Raw genomic sequence first — 20,991 nt, 5'->3', positions numbered from 1 at the left:
GGTTGTAGTAAAATTAATTTATAGTAAAAAAGATAAGGTTTCTGAATATTGAATGAGCCAAACTCGATGTACCTTTAAAATTTGGCTCAGGGCAGGGCCAGGAAGATTTTAAAATTCAGCAGTAGTTGCTATTCAGAAGGTTGTTCTAGTGCCATTGCCAGTAAAAACTCAAAGTAAAAGGTCTAATGTATCACACATTGGATTTGAAAAACTATGTTCAGGGTAACAAGGCAATTCTGGCTCTCTTTCTCTCTCAGCGTGCACGTGCGTGCGTGCACACACACAGACACACACACACACACACACACACTTCAGAAGTGTCCCAAATTGCTGATGTCCTGAGCAAACAGGGTCAGTGATGGCAGGGATGACTTTACATCCTCATCTTCGCCTTTGCAAACACACAGGGAAAAAATTAATTAAGATGATTAATTCATGCATAAGTTATTTGACACTTTCCTTTCTCATAAGTGAAGTATAACCCATTTGGGGAGGTACATTTCAAGCCAAGAAAGGCAGAGGGAAAGGAAAGAAGACTTGGAAGTTGGAATCAGAAGGTACTGTGTTGAAGATAACACCTAGTGATGTAACTCCAAGAATCAGCTGTCAGTGAGATGAAATACGACATCACAGGTGTAGGACTAGCAGGAACTGTTACTTGGCTGGTTTCTTCCATATTGATTCTTTTTTTTTTTTCTAAGATTTTATTTATTTACTTGAAAGACAGAGATCACAAGTAGGCAGAGAGGCAAGCAGAGAGAGGGAGGAAGCAGGCTCCCTGTGGAGCAGAGAGCCCGATGCAGGGCTCAATCCCAGGACCCTGGGATCGTGACCTGAGCCGAAGACACGAGGCCTTAATCCACTGAGCCACCCAGGCGCCCCCTCCCTTTTTTAAAAAAAGATTTTATTTATTTATTTGACAGAGCGAGATCATAAGTAGGCAGAGAGGCAGGCAGAGAGAGAGAGGAGGAAGCAGGCTCCCTGCCAAGCAGAGAGCCCGATGCGGGACTCGATCCCAGGACCCTGAGATCATGACCTGAGCTGAAGGCAGCGGCTTAACCCACTGAGCCACCCAGGTGCCCCCATATTGATTATTTAAAGGACTGTCATGTTGATGGCCCCTCCCAGGGCTAAAAGTGACATTAATAATAGCTGCCATAACCTGAGTACTTATTACATGCCAGTCTAATGCTAAGCACTTTAAAAAAGTTCTATAACTGAATTCTTACCACCCTGTGGAGAAGATATCCTTATTCCTGTTTCATAGATAGAGGAATAATGAGCTGGATGAAATAATCTTTTCCTCATTTGTTGGTATAATTTAAAGATAATGAGCTTAGCTTAATTAAGACCCATATTTATCTTTTCACTTGACATGGGATGTAGGAGAAATCACACATTGTAAATTTATGTAGAGAGGATCTTTGTTGAATGTCAGCTTAATCATGAGTGTTTTTACATGAAAAGAAAAGACTGAGTTTTTCTAAAGAATGAATTGGGAGTCTGTATGTTTTATGTGGTACATGCAAGAGTTAGAGGCGGTACTCTGTGCTTTCTACTTTCTTCTTCCTAGAGTCAGACTTCGTTTTCTCAGCTTAGTGCAAGAAGAAACATCAGACTGGAAAGAGCCTGGGGATTTTACTAAAAACACCTGAGATTTAAGCCTTGCTGTAATACCTAGTTACTGTAAAGAGTTCCGGTTGTTTCAGCCATCACACGCTCATAGGTAAACAGGGGTATTTAATTTAGATTAAAGATAATGTATACAAAATGCTTGTTATATAGTGAGCATTTATACGTGGAAGCTATTTTAGGTTTGGTTTACCTCAGTAATTAGGGAAGTTTTCCAAAGACCATCATTGTCCAGTATGGTGGAATTAGAACCCATTTACTTTAACCATTCATTATGGATCAATACTCTATATTCATCCATGAGCTTTTTGATTCTACCTTTGTTCGGCCTTTGGCCAGTGTCTGTGCTTGCGGTAATCAGTGCTTAATCTGTTAGATGTGCTTCCTATTACCATGCCAAAACTAGACAATAAATGCTAGAATTTCAGAATTTGATGCCAAATCTGTATGAGCTAGTCTAGTTTCGTAACTCTGTCCTTTCAACTGTCATCTGTGTTGATTTTTAACATTTAGTTTGTTCCCGAGAATACCTCTCAGAATGTCTTTTCCTTTTCTGCCAGGAGGTCTTTCTTTATGAGATGAAGGACAACATAGGGTTTGATCACTAACATCCAAGCCAACTCTTGCTTCTCCATGTTTCCATCACTCGAAGTTTGTTTACTAGGTTTATTAAAACTATCTTGTTACTGTTTGATTTGATTTAAAATCTAGATGGTCCTGTGGTAACCGAACGGTTTCCAAACTTCTGCTTAAACATACCCGGACAATTTTATTGGAAGATAGCCTTTGAATGTTTATTTATGATCTAGGTTTCTGGAGTCTTTTCAGTTGTATTCATATAAAATGGAGCTCTAGTACACAGACTTCTATGAGATATAATGTGAAAATGGGCATTAAGTACCGATGTCAGCTCAGCGCATTGTAACACCTCCCTTTATTTGTCATAGTCAAAAGTTGATCTGTTACACATGGTAAGTGCCAGTACTTTAAAATGTTAACTCTTAAATGGAAATACATATAAAGTGCATCATGCTCTTACATATTTTTAAAATAGTTTTTTTCCTGATTATAAAACTAATGGATAGATACTGTAAACAATATAAAGTAAAAAGAGGTATGTAAAAAAAGTAAAAGTCACTCATCACCCACCTCATGGATATTATGCTTCATTGTCCAACATTCCATACATTTCTCTGTGCATTCAAATATTTTATTTTTTTAATAAAGATTTCATTTATTTATTTGAGAGAGAGAGCACGCACACAAGCAGGGGGTTGGAGCAGAGGTAAAGGGAGAAGCAGACTCCCCACTGAGCAGGGAGCCCAATGGGAGACTCAGTCCCACCCAGGACCCTGGAATCACAACCTGAGCCCAAGGAAGACACTTAATGGACTAAGACATCCAGGTGCCTTGCTTTCAAATATTTTAAAAAGAGGGTCCTAAATACACATTTTGTTTTAAAATCTATTTTTATTGGCTTTTCGATGTATAATTACATAAAATTTATCAATATATAATTGTACGGTTCATTGAGTTTTGTCAAATGTACACTCTTATAACTACTGCCAAAATCATGATATAGAACATTTTTGTCATCCCAGAATAATTCTCTTATCCATTGCAATTAACCCCCCATCCCTATATCCATGCAACAACTGATCTGTTTTCTCCTCCTCCTCCTTTTCCTTCTCACCCTTGGCCTTACTCCTTCTTACTTTATTTGAGTATAGTTGAGACAAAATGTTACATTAGTTTCAGGTATACAGTCTATAATGCAACTCAGTGCATTATGCTCTGCTCACCAAAAGTATAGCTACATCTATCACTATGCAGCATGATTACAAATTCCATTGACTGTGTTCCCTATGATTTAACTTTTATTCCTGTGACTTACTTTTTTCATAACTGGAAGCCTGTGTCTCCTAGTCCCCTTTACCTATTTTGCCCATTCCCTACCACCCGCCCCTCCGGCAGTCATTAGTTTGTTTTCTGTATTCATGGGTCTATTTCTACCTTCGTTCGTTCATTTGTTTTGTCTTTTAGATTCTACATATAAGTGAAATAATATGGTATTTTTCTTTCTTTGAATTAATTCTCCCCCTAGGTCCACCGTGTTGTCACAAATGGCAAGATCTCATACTTTTTAATGGCTGAATAATATTCCTGTGTGTGTGTGTGTATAAACATATAAACATTATATGTTATAAACATATAAACATACACACATAGCACATCTTTATCTATTCATTTATTGATAGACATTTTGGCTGATTCCGTATCTTGGCTATTGTTAATGCTGCAGTAAACATAAGGATGCATATATCTCTTCAAATTAGTGTTTTCAGTGTTTATTTTTGGTTTGTTTGTTTTTTGTTTTTTGTTTTTTAAATTTGGGGGGAGTAAATACCCAGTGGCAAAATTATTGGATCATAGGGTATTTCTATTTTTAATTTTTTGAAGAACCTCTATACTGTTTTCCACAGTGGCTGTACCAGTTTGCGTTCCCACCAAAAGTGCATGAGAATTCCTTTTTCTCCACATCCTTGCCAACACTTGTTATTTTTTATCTTTTTGATTCTAGCCAACCTGACAGATGTAAGGTGATATCTCATTGTGGTTTTGATTTGCATTTCCCTGAAGATTAGTGATGTTGAGAATCTTTTCATGTGTCTGTTACCCATCTCTATGTCTTCTTTGGGAAACTGTCCAGGTTTTCTATTTAGGTCCTCTGCCCATTTTTAAATTGGATTATTTGGGGGTTTTTTGGTAATGAGTTCTTGAGTCATTATTGGTAGTAGGTGTGTATCTGGAAATTTTTCTCTTTCATATAAGTTATCTAATTTGTTGGCACATAGTTATTTGTATTCTTTTATTTTAACCCTTTTTATTTTTGTGATATTGGTAGTAATGTCTCCACTTCCATTTTTTATTTTAGTTACTTGTGTCTTCTCTCTTTTTCTTACTGAATTAATTTTGTTGATCTTTTCAAAGAGCTGGCTTTTAGTTTGGTGATTCTTTCTATTTTCTGTTATTTGTTTCATTAATCTCTGCTTTACTCTTTATTATTTCCTCCTTCTGCAACCTTTTAGTTTGCTCTTTTTTTCTTGCCTCTTAAGGAGTAAAGCTATGATCCGTTGACAGAGGAAGAGAAAAAACCAGGCCTGGTTTATACATAGTCCTGCATTATATGCAGGCACCATCCTGAAGTGCAGAGCTGCAGCAGACTCTGCACATCCCTGGTGAAAGGAATTTTTCCCCTTGGGCAGAACTTTGGGTAGTGGTCCTGGTTATTCACTTTGCTTAGAAGGAGAAATGGCCATATATATATAATTATAATTTGATTCATGGGTTGTGGCCAATGGTTGGCTGGGTGGTCAGGGGCTTGGAAGAAACATGAATGGAAAACGGGCAACAATGAAATTTTGGGAGGAGGTATGTGGATAAATCTCTCTGAATGAGCAAAAAATATGAAGATACCCGTGTTCCATTTGAGTCCTCACGAAAGGTTAATTTTATCAGAGCAGTGTTTTAATCATTAAATGTATAGTGTAACTTCTTCTGTGGATACCAGTCAGCCTCTTTCTTCAGAGGTGCCGTAAGTCCATTGCCTAATGGACTTATGAACAAAGTGGTGCCATCCATGGTGGCAAGGATGGAGGTTACAGGCTCAAGAACATGGACTTCTACTCATCAAGGCCAACCTAGTTATGGCCACCTGCTTTCCCCCACTCCCCACCCAGTGCACAATCTGCTAGTAGCAGAGACCAGTACTGAGCCCCTGATAAGGCAACATCAAAGGTGATAAGCAAGCATTCTGGTGGCGGGTAGATTTCACTGGACTCTTTCCATCACGGAAGAGGCAGCATTTTGTTCTTAATGGAATAGACACTCTGAATATGCATTTAATTCCTTGCAAACAATGCTTCTCACAAAACTACCATTGGTGAACTTATAGAGTGGCTTATCTATCATCATACTATTTCTCACAGCCTTGCTTGGATCCAGGAACTAACTTAACAGCAAAAGAAGTGTGGCAGTGAACTTATACTTATGGTATTCTGTGGTCTTAACCATGTTTCCACCATCCTGAAGCAGCTGTCTTTGTAAGATAGTGGAATGGCCTTTTGAAGACTCAGTTACAGGGCAAACTAGGTGGCAAAACTTTGCAGGTTTAGGATAAGCTTCTCTAGAAAGAATCTAGAAAGCTGTGTATGCTCTGAGTCAGCATCCAGTGTATGGTAATATTTCTTCCCTAAGCAGAATTCATGGGTCTAGAAATCAAGGGTTGGAAATGGGAGTGGCATCCCTTACTTTTAACCCTAGTTACTCACTAGGATAATCTTCGCTTCCTGTTCTCATGACCTTATGCTCTGTTGGCCTAGAGGTCTTAGTTCCAAAGGGAGAAATGCTTCAACCAGGAGATACAACAATGATTCAGTTAGACTGGAAGGTTAAGACTGCTGCTCAGTCACTTTGGGTTTCTCCTGCCAAAGAATAAACAGACGAAAAGATAGTTACTGTGGTGGTTGCAGTGATTGATCCTGATTACCTGATTACCAAGGAGAAATTGGGAGTACTACTTCATAATGGAGTTAAGGAAAAGCATGTCTGGAATACAGGAGATCCCTCAGGGTGTTTCTGGTATTACCACACCCTATGAGTAAGGTCAATGGAAAAATGCAATAGTCTAATCCATTCAGGAATTGAAAGTTTAGGTCCCCTCACCATGTAAAGAATCATGAAACAAGTGAACAAACAAAACCAGTAAAAGCAAAGGGAATACAGAATGGGTAGTTGAAAAAGTTAGCTATAAATATGAGCTGTAACCATGTGACCAGTAACAGAAATAACTATTTGTTATGAGTATTCCATATTCCTCATTTTATTATGAATGTTTACAAATGTATATAGCAAGTATATTTGTTTTCTTCCCTCTCTTATTCCCTTATTATATAATAAAATATACTTACTTTATATCATAGAATTTAAATATTTTTTACTATACATCATTGTATTTGAGTTACAGTTTTCAGAGAGAAGAGTAAGTATCACTCAAAGACTTTTCCTCTTAATGTGGAGGGTGTTAGTGTCTTTCTTTCTTTCTTTCTTTCTTTCTTTCTTTCTTTCTTTCTTTCTTTCTTTCTTTCTTTCTTTTGTATATAGGATAGTTGTATCATGTTAGGAGGAATTAAGACCTTGTTATTGTCTTTATTTGGAGATTAAATATGATTTTTAGGAGATACGTATAGATGTTAGGTTGACAAGGAGTGCACTTGTGATGGTTAATTTTATGTTTCAAATAAATGCTCGGATATTTGGTTAAACACTATTTCTGGGTATGGCTATGAAGGTGTTTCTGGATAAAATTAGCATTGAATTGGTAGATGAGTACAGCATATTGCCTTCCCAAATGTGCGTGGGCTTCATTTAATCCACTGAAGGCTTGAATAGAATTAAAAGTTGAATAAGAAGAAATTATTACTCTCTGCTTGTTTTTGAATTGGGATTATCAGTCTTCTCCTGCCCTCAGACTTGGACTCGGACTGGAACTTAGAATATTGGCTTTTCTGTTTCTTAGGCTCTCAGACTCAGACTGAAACCAGACCATTGACTTTCTTGGGTCTCCAGTTTGCAAACTACAAATATTTGCCTCCATTATTGTGAAAGTTAGTTCCTTATAGGGAATCTCTTAATATGTAGAGAGAAACAAAACAATATATAGACATTTATATATAAGTCTAGTTCTAAAACTAGGTATAGATCTAGATTCACATATCTCATAATGGTTCTATTTCTCTAGAGAACCTAGACTAACACACTTACTGCAACATGGATAAAACTTGAAAATACTATGCTGAGAGCAAGAAGGTATTTACAAAGGCCACATATTATGATTCCATTTATATGAAATGTCTAGAATAGGCAGATCCATAAATAGGAAGTAGATTAGTTGTTGCCTAGGACTTGGGAAGTTGAGGGTGAATGGGTAATGATTTGTAATGGATATGGTGTTTTTTTTGTCAGTGATGAAAATGTCTAAAATTGATTGTGGTGATTATTATACAATTGTGTGCATATAGTAAATACCATTGAATTGTACAATTTAAATGTGTGTATTGTATGGCATGTGAATTATATCTCAATGATTGTTATATTAAAAAAAGAACTTGGCTATTTATTCATGGATATATCTTGATTGTCTATTTATTCCATCACTCTGCATTTCTGTCTTTATGCCAGTACCACATTGTCTTGATTACTGTAACCCTATAGTAAATATAATCAAGGAATGCAAATTATCCCTTACTTTTCTTCTTTTTCAAACTGCTTTGGCTATTCTACTTTCTTTGCATTTTCTTGTAAATTTTACAGTAGGCTTATCAAATTCCATAAAAGAAGCTACTAGAATTTTGATTGGGATTGCACTGAGTCTATACATCTTGAAGTAATTCTTTATTTATTTACATGTTTTTTCATTCTCTTATCAGTTATATTTTGTTATCTGTAAGATTAAGTATTTCATTTCTTTATTACTGTTGTAATTGCTGTTTTACCACCCTTGTTTATGGAAGTTATATTCACCGGATATAGAATTCTAAGTTGGCTTTTCTTTCTTTCTTTCTTTCTTTTTTAACTTTCAGCATTTTAAAGATGTTTCCTCACAGTCTTCTGGCATGCTTAGTGTATTTTTGGGAAGATTTTATTTATTTATTTAACACACACACAGAGAGAGAGAGAGAGAGAGAGAGAGAGAAAGAGAGAGACAGACAGATAAGCAGGGAGAGGGAGAGTCAGGCTCCCTGCTTGAGGAGAGCCTCATGTGGGGCTTGATCACAGGACCCTGGGATCATGACCTGAGTGGAAAGCAGACTCTCAAACGACTGAGCCAACCAGGCAGTCTTGGCATCCTTAGTTTTTGACGAAGAAATATGTGATAGGTAATTCTTAGATGTCTGTGTTCCTCTGCATGTAATGTGTTTCTATGCTAGGTTGTTTTAAAAAGATTTTTCTCCTTACCATTGGTTTTGAGCAGTTTGATTATGAAGTATCATTATGTGGTCCTATTGGTTCATCAAATTTTTTGGATTTCTGTGTTTAGAGTTTTCATCAAATTTGGGAAAAAATTTGGCCATTAGTCCTTCAAATATTTTTTTCTCTCTCCTTTTTGCTACCCTTTCAATTGCCTGGGGTTCCAGTTCCACATGTATAATTCTATTTCTCTTTTTTCTCTGATTTTGATTGTTTTTGGGAGGGGATGACTTCAAGTTTGCTTTTTTCATCTTCAGTGTTTAATGAGCTATTGATTAAGCTAATTATCTAATGTAGTTTAAATAGATTTAAATATTTTTAAATTTAATTATTTAAATCAGCATTACATTTTTAATTGATTTTCATTAACTTTTAATGAAAATCAATCAAATTTAAGTATTTGAATAGATTTAGAATATTTAAGTATTTTAAATAGACTTAGGTTTTTTCAGAATAATTTTAGATATACAGAAAATTTGTGAGGATAATACAGAAAGTTCCCATATACCCCACACCCATTTTCCTCTGTAACTAGCATTTTGTATTTATGTGGTACATTTGTTATAGTAATAAACCAATACTGATACATTCTTATTAACTAAGGTCGGTACTTTACTTGGATTTTTTCTCTTCTTTCCTAGTGTCTTTTTTCTGTTCCATAATACCCTCTGAGATACCACATTACATTTATTTGTCATGTACCCTTAGGCGCCTCTTGGTTGTGACAATTTCTCAGATTTTTCTTGTTTTTGATGATCTTGATGGCTTTAAGGAGTATTAGTTAGGTATTTTGTATGAGTCCCCTCTATTGGAATTTTTTCTGATGTTATTCTCCTGATTACACTGGGGTTATGGGTGTTTGGGAGGAAGCCCACAGAGAAAAAGTGTTGATTTATCACATCATATCAAGAATACATTCTATAACATGATTTATCACTGTTGATGTTGAACCTTGATTGCCTTACAGAGATAGTATTTGTCAGGTTTCTTCACTGTGAAGTTGGTCTTTTTTATTCCTTTTCCATACTGTATTTTTTAAGGATGATGTTGCTGTGTGCAGCCCACACTTAAGCATCGAGGAATTATGCTCCCTCTCCTTGAGGGTAGAGTATCTATATAATTATTTGGGATTTTTAGTGCATGTGGAAGATTTGTCTGCTCTCCCCACCCCATTTATTTATTTATTCAGTTGTTTATTTATATCAGTATGGGCTCATGGATATTCATTTATTATAATAAGTACTGTTAATTAATTTTGTTGCTCAAATTATTCCTGCTTTAGCCATTCCTTCAGTTGGCTCCTGTGTCCCTTTCATGTATTCCCATCAGTGTTGTTGTTTTTCTTCTTGCTTCCTTACTTCCTGGCAATACCGGATGTTCAGGCTCATTTTGTGTAGCTCCTGTTCCACTCATAGAATCAGCCATTTCTGCGAGGAGCCCTAGTTCCTTTTTTTTTTTTTTTTTAAAGATTTTATTTATTTATTTGAGAGCAAGCATGAGCGAGAAGGTCAGAGAGAGAAGCAGACTCCCTGTGGAGCTGGGAGCCCGATGCGGGACTGGATCCCGAGACTCTGGGATCATGACCTGAGCCGAAGGCAGTCGTCCAACCAACTAAGCCACCCAGGCGTCCCGCCCTAGTTCCTTTTATTGAAGAATGCTGTAAGAAATATGGTTGAAATTATTTTAAATTTAGATGCATTTTTCATCTCTAGGGGTACCCTTTGGGTTCTTTTTATGTTTCATATATTGTTTTTCTGATCATGATGATTTTTCCTGTACTTTGAACAAATAGAATGTCTTTGTAACAGATGTTTTATCTCATGTATTAAGAGGTCTCTCTACTCTGGCTTAGGAAATATGTACTCTTCTCTACCGCGTGTGGACTCTGGGAATTGTTGGTCTCTTCCATCCCAATATTTCTTCTCCATGTCTCTGGAAGTTCTGTCTCATCTCTGCGCAGATTAGTAATCAGTCAAAGTTCTGAGGGACCCCTCTGCAGAACTCTAGTGCTCTTTATTTCCACCTCTCTTTTCCCTTTTTGGCCACCTTGACTTCTGTTCTCTCTTCTCTCCGTCGGAGAGATCATGGGCTCTTTCTGGGTTCCTCCTACCTGATGCAGTTTGGAAACCACTTTCAAGCAGTAAATTGGGATGTTTCTGAATTCACTGAGCTTATTCCCAACTTCTCAAGGATTACAGTACTGTGATGCCAGTTGTCCAGTGTTTGAAAGCCTTGTTTCATGTGTTTTATCTAATTTTCTTCTCTTTTCTATTTTTTTTGTGAAAGACTAAATCTAGCCCTCATTACTCTATATTCACTCCGAGAGAAAGTCAATAAACTATTTTAAATATAAATACAAATTATGAGCACTTTCCATCCAGTTAAAATATTTTTGTGAAATACGATTTTAAATGTTGCATATATTTCCATCAGACACCTGGTTCAGCTGTTTTCTCATATGGTCTGTGGCCTATGAACTTTGGTTATGGTGTTTTTCATAAGCAAAAATTTATATGGCAGACAAATATAACAGTTTTTACTGAATGGTTTCAGATTTTGCATTTGTGATTAGAAAAGCAAGGTAAATATTTGCCTGTTCCTTTTATTCTGGTTAGTTTGTAATTTTATTTTTTACATTAAATTCATTAATCCATCTGGGATTTATTTTTATATATGATGTGAGATAATGATCTACGTTTATTTTCTCCAAAGTAATAAAAATGTGAGACTATAGAGAGAAGCGTTAAGCAACTAAAAACCACACCCAATTCCTATTTCTCTCTCCTCCCCTTCTGGGACTCTAGTAACATGCACTTTTTTAGCTTTTTCCTTATTCCCCATGTCTTTTAAAAAAACAAACAAACACATTTATTTATTTGCTTTTGAGAGATAGAGAGTATGTGCATGGAGGGGGAGGGACAGCAGGAGAGGGGGAGAGAAACTCTAGGAGACTCTGTGCTAAGCATGGAGCACAATGTGGGGCTCAATTTCATGACCCTGAGATCACAACTTGAGCTGAACTAAGAGTCAGATGCCAACCAACTGAGCTACCCAGGTGCCTTCCCATGTCTTTTTTATGTATACACATATGAATAAAATTTTCTTTTTCTCTCTGTTCTTTGATCTAGGCTTTTTTTTTTTTTTTTTGCTCATCATTTTCCATTTTACTAATTTTTTTTTAAGATTTATTTATTTATTTATTTGACAGAAGGAGAGACACAGCAAGAGAGGGAATACAGCAGAGGGAGGGGGAGAGGGAGAAGCAGGCGCCTGCCGAGCAGGGAGCCCGATGCAGGATTCGATTCCAGGACTCTGGGATCATGACCTGAGCCAAAGGCAGATGCTTAACGACTGAGCCACCCAGGCACCCCAATTTTACTAATTCTTTTAAAAGATTTAATTTATTTATTTTAGAGAAAGAGAGCATGAGCAAGGGAGGTGGGTAGGGAGAGAAAAAATCTTAAGGAGACTTTGTGGTGAAGGCAGAGCCTGATACAGGCCGATTCCACAACCCTGAGAATGACCTGAGTTGAAATCAAGAATAGGACGCCTAATTGACTGAGCCATCAAGGCGCCCCCACAATTTTACTAATCTTTAATTCTGCTCTATCTCATCAACTCTAGATCCTTCTATTAAATTGTATATTTATTGTTGCCTTTTCCCCCTCTACAATTACAGAAAAATTTGGTTCATTTTTCATGTATTTCAGTTCTCCAGTGAATTCTTTATCTTACTATTTTTTGAACATTATTAATCATAGTTATTATAAAGCAGAAATCCTCACAACCCAGAAATCCGGATCATCAAAATGCCTGTTAAAAAAAAATAAATAAACACACACACACACACACACACACACATACTTTTTTCTCTCCTTAAATGGTCATTTTTTTTTTAATTGGCATTCTTGGTGATTTGGGATTAAATGCTGGACATTTTACATTAAAGAATATAGAGACTCTAGGTTAATTTCCCCCCAAGTAGATTTGATTTTCTAGTAGCGGAAAATTTGATCTAGGAAGATCACCTTTATCCAGTCAGGTATGAGACTATTCAAGTCTTGGTTTCAGGTTTTGTAAAGACTCTTTCTTAGCGCCTTCACTTACAGGGCATGGCCCTCCAGGGTTCGAAGGAACACTTACAGTGCTTCCAGGGTTCCTCCTCCTCCCTTGGTCCTTCCTGAGCTCTTTATTCTGGTCTCCTAAATCCTGCATGATCTGGCTCTGCTTACCCCTCCATCATGTCTTACACTGTTCTCCCTCTCTGCTCCTTTAGCTCACCTAACCATTCTTTCTTTGTTGTTGCTTAAGCCTGCAAGCTTGTGTGCCTTAGCTTTGTTGTAAAAACTCTCTGTTCTGCCCAGCATGCCTTGCCTCAAGCTTGCCTGCTTCCCACTCACTCAGATCCCAGGTTAAATGTCACATCTGCAGAGCACTCCCACTCCTCAGCATTTTCTCTCTCATCAGACTTTTTACTTTCTTCAGGGCATTCAGACTCATGTGATTTTTTATCCTGGTTGTTATTTTTGTACTTTTCTGTATCTTCCCTGAAGTAGAAGGTAAACTCCGCAAAAACAGGGATGTTGTCTTTATTGTTTTCCTGCTTTATTCCCAGCATCTAAAACTGTCCTATCCGATACAGTAGCTACTTGTCCCATATGGCTATTGAGCACTTGAAATATGACTCGTCCAAATTTGAGATAGAAGGATAAAGTCCGTACCAGGTTTTGGAGACTTAATATATACAAAAATAATGTAAAAGTTGTGAATTGTTTTTATTTTGATATTGTTGAAATTATAAAATTTGGGCTATATTAGGTTAAATAAAATGTATTATTGAAATTAATTTCACAGTTCTTTTTTCCACTACTTTTAACATGAATACAAATTTTCAAATATGTATGTGGCACACATTTGTGATTGGAATTCATTTCTATTTGACACAACTGACCTGTGATAATCACTGGCCTGGGAAGAGTCATCCTTTTTATTTAATCTTTTCCCTATCTTCCTTCTTCCTCCCTCCCTCCCTCCCTCTCTCTTTTTCTTTCAAGATTTATTTATTTATTTGAGAGAGGGAGTAAGAGAGAGAGATCAGGAGAGGGGCGGAAGGAGAGAGAGAGAGAATCTAAGGAGATTCCCCGCTGAGCACAGAACCCAATGCAGGGCTTAGTCTCATAACCCTGAGATTATGACTTGAGCGAAATCAAGAGACGGACGCTTAACTGACTGAGCCACCCAGGCAAGTCCTTTGGTATTTCCGTAATATCACAGACAGAAAAAGTACAATAATTTCTTGTTGGTCCAAATTTCCAAAATAGTATTTAAAAATGAAGTCTATTGGGGTGCCTGGGTGGCTCAGTCATTAAGGGTCTGCCTTCGGCTCAGGTCATTTTACTACCATGCAGCATATGACCAAAGAGCCATTCAAAACCAAATTAGTCTAAACCCAGATACCACTTTCTTATTAAAGAAATGAGAGCCCCACATCGAGCTCCCTGCTCAGGGGGAAGCCTGCTTCTCCCACTCCCCCTGCTTGTGTTCTCTTTCTCACTGTCTCGCTCTGTCAAAATAAATAAAATCCTTTTTTTTTTTTTAAATGATGACTATTGAGGATATAGGTTTGTTTTTACTACTTTTATTTATTTAATTTTTAAATATTTATTTATTTATTTTTAGAGAGCGAGAGAGCATGAGAGCAGGGGGAGGGGCGGAGGGATAGAGAGAATCACAAGCAGACTCTGCTGAGCCTAAAGCCCAACTCAGAACTTTATACCATGACCCAGAGATCAGAATCTGAGCCGAAGTCAAGAGTCAGATGCTTAACCAGGTTAGCCACCCAGGCACCCCCCCCCCTTTTTTTTTTAACTACTCTAAAAGGTCTTAGACTTCAGTGCTTTTATTTGGTGACATTACATTTTTTTTTTCAGTTAACTATTTAATTTTTCTGTGCTTTTCCTATTTTAGAGTACTAACCCTTGCTTTTTGAGTGCAAACTTCTCTTGAAATTATCCCCTTTCTAAATGTTACCATTAACCTCCTATGTGTTACAGAAAACAAAAACATCTGAAAGCAGAAGTGTTTGGGCTTTTGTATCTTAATAAGAACAACTAGAGATTAAGTGAAGTTGAAAATCTATAAAAGTGCTTGAAACTTTGGTATCTATTTTGGATGACTAGAGGTCATTTGATCTTTTATTTTACTTAAACTTTGGGCTTTTGTGTTTTAGATAGTATACTAGTAGGCTAAGAACCCTAAAATATTTCTTGGTCAGGAAGGTGTAACTTTCTTTTAAGAACAAGAGGAGTGATAAAAATGGAGGGAAAATTCTTAAAGAAGATACAATGTAACAATTATTTTATTCCTCACAAGACCATTCCTTTTAGGATATGAACCTGTTTTGTATTTTCTTTAGCTGAACATTTCTTCGTTGGGTTTGATTCATTGAGTAGACATACACTGAAACAGTTACACTTTCAGACATCCACATGAATGGACATATAGATATACATGAAAATTAAGGTATGTTTTTAGAAGGCAGCTTAAACACCTAACCGTTTAGGGAAAGGCAGTGGAACATATGAGCTGTGATTTTATTTTTTAAAGATTTTTCAGGAAATGGAAAATAATGGCAAATCACACCCATCAAGTTCCAGTAACTCAAAACACTTATTCTCAGTCTATAAGAGACTAAAACAAGACCTTTTATTCTTGGAATGACATTTAGTTGCTTTGGTCTTGTAAGAACAGCTAACCTTTTCCTTATTTTCTCTTTAATGAGCAATTGGTATCTGGGTTTAGACTAATTTGGTTTTGAATGGCTATTTGGTCATATGCTGCATGGCAGTAAAATGACTTTTTCTTCCTGGGGTAAGGATGAAATAATCACAAATCATAAAATTCATTTGCTGGTTCATAGATAATTACTACAATGGCCACTAAATATTTCAAAGCTATAAATATTGTCCAAAGTATGTATTTATGGGAAATTCATGTAAGTAAAAATGGGGGTTGGAGATTAAGAAAGTATTTTCCTGCTATTTTAAGATCCTAGTTTGTTTCACAAAATGAAATTAGGAAGATAAAAAAATCAACAATATCTATTTGAAAAGACTGTAGAATTTTAATCTTTTAAAAGAGGCCTAAATTTTGAGTAAGGTAGGAGTTGGGCCGGTTCTGATTTCAGTTGGGAATATACAGCTCAATTAGAAAAAGTCTCAAAGGAAGGTGTGAAATAATTGGAAGTTTGAAATAACAAATCAAGTCAAGGGGACTGTGCAAAAATTCAGTCTTTAGCAAGACCACAAATTATCAAGGTATCAAAATATCTGTTCAGGGCTTGAAAACTCTAAGGTGAAAATAACTTGAAGGCAAAGCTTGTAGGAAGATAATAGTTTGAAGCTTGAAAACTAATTGCCTCAAATCATGGGTTAGAAGGCTGGCTGACCAAACACATTCACTGGCCAACAGCTCTACTTTCCTAATGAGAAACAACACCTTCTCGTCTTAAGATTACTTCTGTATAAACTGTGTACATTAAACAGGCATACCCATTGCTATTTTTATGTTAAATAGATAGATTTTTGTGTTTCTGTGCAAAGAAAAGGAACCTTAAGATCAGCCTGCTTAGTTTTAAGATTCTGAGAATTTTTAGAGCTTACAGAGATGATTGAAGGGATTTTTTTCATTTTATTTATTTATTTAGGTCATTGTTCTGAATCTATCATGAGTAATCAGTCTCATTTCTGTGGTGTATGATGTCTTGCCATACGGGGTAGGGGATAGTCTTCCTTCTTCATATTCTCTATCTAAAAAATCTGTGAACCTTAATTTTTAATTTATCCCCCGCAGACATTCTGAAGGGTTATCACAAAGGGAAGGCGCTCGTGAAAAACTTCTTTCTCAACTACCCAGTACACTGTCTGTGAGAATGTGCTCAGCTGCCAATAACAGCATATCTCACTAAGAGTGCCTTCGTTCTTCCCATTTAATAAGAAGCTCGGGCTGATCCAGTGATTCAGCAAATCACTAAAAACCCACACATGGTCTTTTTCCTCTATGAATTCTAAAAAATTCTCAGAATCTTCATTTTGCCTCTTGGTTGTAATATCACTTCTGAAGTTATAGGCGAAGGGAAAGAGGGCAAGTTGTTCAGCTCCATTTATTAGTCCATCATAGCTTTTCCCTAAATCCCCTTCCAATAGCCCCCTTATGTTTCCTTGAGCATGCCTGGTCACATGGCCACCCCAGCTGCATGGGAAGTAGTAAATTAGGAGTAACATTAAAGAGCTGGCTTAGGCCAAAATGCCTGGCTTTGGGTACTTGCCATCCAGACCAAAATCAGGATGTGTTAGCAGGAAAGAAGGAGACAGTGAATAGTTGGCAGGAAATGTCCCCATACATGACACTTGAAATAAGTTTTGAGCCACTGTGGAGTATTTCTGAAAATGGTATGTGTTATGTGACGTTAATCCCACTACCTTGATAAAATGGTATCTTAGGACTAAGTCATTGAAGCCGTGACATGGATAAAGAAGAAAAATCTGCACAGTAGGATTTTAACTCGCAGGCCTTTTATTGTACATAATTCCTTTAATATGTAGAAATTTTGTAAAAACTATCAGACTTTATATATACTATGGCCTTTCACAAGGGAAATACATTGAGAAAGGACTTGTCTTATCATCTGTCTCATCTTTCATAATATCCTTATTTCAAGCAAACCATCTTGATGTTTCTGTGTTTATAAATAGTGGTAAAGTGACATTGTTTCTTTTTTTTTTTTCTTTACAAATCACTGAAAGCCAAATAGGACTATACCTGGGGTGTCTGTACATAGAACCAGTCTTCCACAAATGTCACTAAGAAAAGTGATCTCAGCATCTCAGGGGATGCTTCCGTTTTCATAATCACTGCTCTTTCCCCACATTCTTATGATGAATTTTTCTCTGTGTTCTTGGTATTCACTGAATTTTTACTAATAAATCCCCAAATTCCAACTGATGATATAGCAGATATATGTCACTAAAAATGTGTTCTGTCTCACCCCATCATAAAGCAGTGTCTCTCCTGCTAAATGGGTCATAGAGGATAGATAGTCCAGATATTATTGAAATAATATAGTCATAGTCATAACCTACTATGTACTTAGTTCTAGATCATGAGGCACAAAGATAAATACATATTATAGTACCGTGGAGAAGAGGCATGGATAGATTCATGAATGAGGCAAGATGGTGGCATTCTGGAGGTGGTTATTCATTCTGGTTAGTTTGGCAGGAAAATATTTCAGAGAGAGAACAAAGTTGTATTGATTTTAAAAGATAAATAAAAATGTGTTAGATAGACACAGAGTTGAGAAGGAAATTTGCAGGTTGAGGGAAGTATGAACATGAAGATGTATTACATTGTAAAATTGGAGGATGTTAAGTACTGTGCAGTGGCTGAAACTCAGGTTACACAATAATGGTCATTATATTAATGCATTCTGACTTTATCCTGTAGGGTTTTCTCTAGAGTCTTAATAGGATCATATTTGTGTTAAACAAGAATGTTGTGAAGAGCAAGGGTAGAAGAACCACGAGCGCCAGATATTTCAGTCATCTAGGAATGACACATTTAGGTTCAAGCTCTGAGCTAAGGCAATAACCTGAGGATGGAGAAGAAGCGTGGTAAAAGAAAGGAAACAGGAAATTAAAACGGACAGTCCTGAGGCTGATGGAGTCGGGGATATGGAGGAATTCTCTCTCTTTTCTGGTTTCAGTGCCTAGAATCTTCTGATATTGCTGCCTGAATAATCATCTTATTTCCATGCTGTATTAGTGTGGGGGGAATTAATTACCAATTAGCCAATTATTTAAGAGAATTGGCTCCCATTTCACATGGTCATGGAGGCTACAGTGTCCCACAAACTTCTTTCTGCAAGCTGGAGAACCAGGGAAGCCAGTGGTTTAATTCAATTCAAGTTGAAAGGACTAAGAACCAGAAAGCTGCTCATGTTGGTCTTAGAATCTGAAGGCCCCAAAGTCAGAAACTCTGATATCTGAGAGCTCAAAAAGAAATCTCTCACCCTTCCTTTACTTCTTCTCTTCAGGTCCTCCATGAATGGGATGGTGCCCACCCCACGCTGCTGAGGGTGAATCATCTTCACCCAGTCTGCTGCATCAAATGCTGATCTCTTCCAGAAACACCCTCCCAGATACTCCATGAAATAATGTTTTAGTAGCTATCTGGGTATCCCTTATCCCAGCCAAGTTGACCCATAAAATTAACTATCACATATGATTTTTTTTAGTGAAAGTTACACTTTTGTTGGAATGTTCTCAAGTATGTGTCCTGACGTGTTAAACGTGCAAATAGGTTTTAAGGATGGATCCATTGTCACTGTCTCCATGACACTTTACTGCTACCACTTGGAATTACCTTCTCCTTTCTACATACCAGAGAGATTTCTTGAGTTTTTATAGTAAAATTTATCATCTTTCTCCTATGTGTTTTAGGTATCTCCTGTCCCTGCAACGAAAGTGCTCTTCTGTCAAGTCTATCTAAACTCAGCTAGGAAAAACAATGGTGGAACAAAACCTTTTCTTCTTCATTTATGTGTCTTTCACAGCCCATAGAAAAACAAATTGCACGTAGAAAATACTCAAGAACTTTATTAAACTAATGAGTACATTCCTGATAGAATTTGTCCACTGAAAGTTTTAATTAGATAATTCAGAATGACTAGGGAAAGATTTAAAGACAACTGGTTTTATAAATAAGATTTATATAATACAGCTGTTTATTAACTCTAATTATAGAGACCCTGATAGTCAAATATTAAAAAATAATCTGTAGTGGAAAGGAAGAATAACTTCCTAACAAAATATATTTTTCTTTTACTATATTAACTATTTTCTAAGACTTAATATTCCAAAATAGGTACAAGAAGGTGGAGGAAAGAAAAACCACTTGGCCTGTGCTCAAATGTCAAGTTGTCCTAAATACAGACAAACAGGGACACAGCCTCTCCTGGGCTTACCAGAGGTCATGGAAACCCTTGCCTCTCTTGACTATCATGCAACCTAATACGAATCCCCAAACCCAAAGCAGAATAGAAAAGTTGCCAACCTTACTAGAAATTTACTAGTATGCCAGCCTGACTAGAAATCTGGGTGAGTCAGTATGAATAGAAAATAAAAGCAATTTTGTTAACTGATTATCATTCTGTATTCCAGTGTACACTGTAGAATAGAAAGGAAACCTGTTGGGGGTAGGATTATTCAATAAATGGTATTGGGAATAAGGGGTAGCCCTGGGGGATGGGGTAGGTCATGGATCACACCAGGCATCTTACCCCAATATGTATGCAGAGAGGTCAAAATCCTACTGTAAATAGATCAATAAGAAGTATTTTAGAGCAATCATCTTAGAATGGAAAGTCCTTTCAAATATCATATAAATTCCATAAAATTAAAAAAAATAAAAACATCAACAATTTGGTTACTTTTTTTTTTTTTTTAAAGCTTTGCCAACCCTAGCAGTACAAGTTTGGGCCTTTTATTTTTTATTTTTTAAATAGACTCTGTGCCAATTATAGGGCTCTAACTCAAAACCTGGAAATCAGGAATCACATGCTCCACCAACTGAGCCAGCCAGATGTCCCTAGTTACATAAAATTTCAATAAGTTCTTATAAAAATACTATAAACAATGTCAAAGGTCAAGTAATAAATTGGGGGAATTAGATATGTAAAACATGTCAGAGACAAAGGTTTAATTTTTTTCAATAATATCTGTATATTTTATAAATCAGTAAGAAAACCTATTTATTTTCCTTTATGTACATTGTCTGTTAATATCCTTTTCCCATTTTATTAGGTTGTTTTTCTTTTGTAAGTAATTATTTGACAGATATGCCTGGACAGCTGAACACTGGCATATAATTTACAATAGCAGAATATTGGAAATAATTGAAATTTTATAAATAGGGGACTAGCTAAAGGAATTATCACACATTCATAATATACTACTGGGTTAGGCAGGCCATTTTTAATCGATATAAAATTATATCTGTGATAAATTAGGTGGAAAAAGGTCACAGCTATGCATGTGTTTGTAGTATTTCTAGTGTACTGCATTTGTGTAAAAAATTCATCATCATATTTGCTTCTAAATCCACGTACCTGTGGAAAAAAGAATAACAACCGAAAAAAATGGGAATCACTACTTTTGGGTAAGGAAACTGAGGCCTAGGGACTGTCTAGGAGTTGAGTGAGGTTGAGGTTACCTGTAATCAAACCCTTCAGTAATTCTGAAACTGAACATATGAATATTCACATTAAGTGAA

General features: G+C 36.5%; 1 long non-coding RNA gene across 1 annotated transcript in view; it reads left to right on the top strand.

Annotated features, from left to right (window-relative positions):
* LOC116578416 overlaps window positions 1–18,855 on the top strand; it is a 107,759-nt gene extending 88,904 nt beyond the window's left edge. The window contains exon 5 of the long non-coding RNA XR_004280866.1: window positions 18,755–18,855. This is a non-coding gene — a long non-coding RNA (uncharacterized LOC116578416). The remainder of the gene's footprint in view (window positions 1–18,754) is intronic.
* Window positions 18,856–20,991: the final 2,136 nt, after the last annotated feature.

The sequence above is a fragment of the Mustela erminea genome, chromosome 18 (assembly GCF_009829155.1).
Source record: "Mustela erminea isolate mMusErm1 chromosome 18, mMusErm1.Pri, whole genome shotgun sequence".
NCBI classification, from domain to species: domain Eukaryota; kingdom Metazoa; phylum Chordata; class Mammalia; order Carnivora; family Mustelidae; genus Mustela; species Mustela erminea.
Note: the sequence above shows the minus strand (reverse complement) of the source record. Positions and strands in the feature narration are given on the sequence as shown.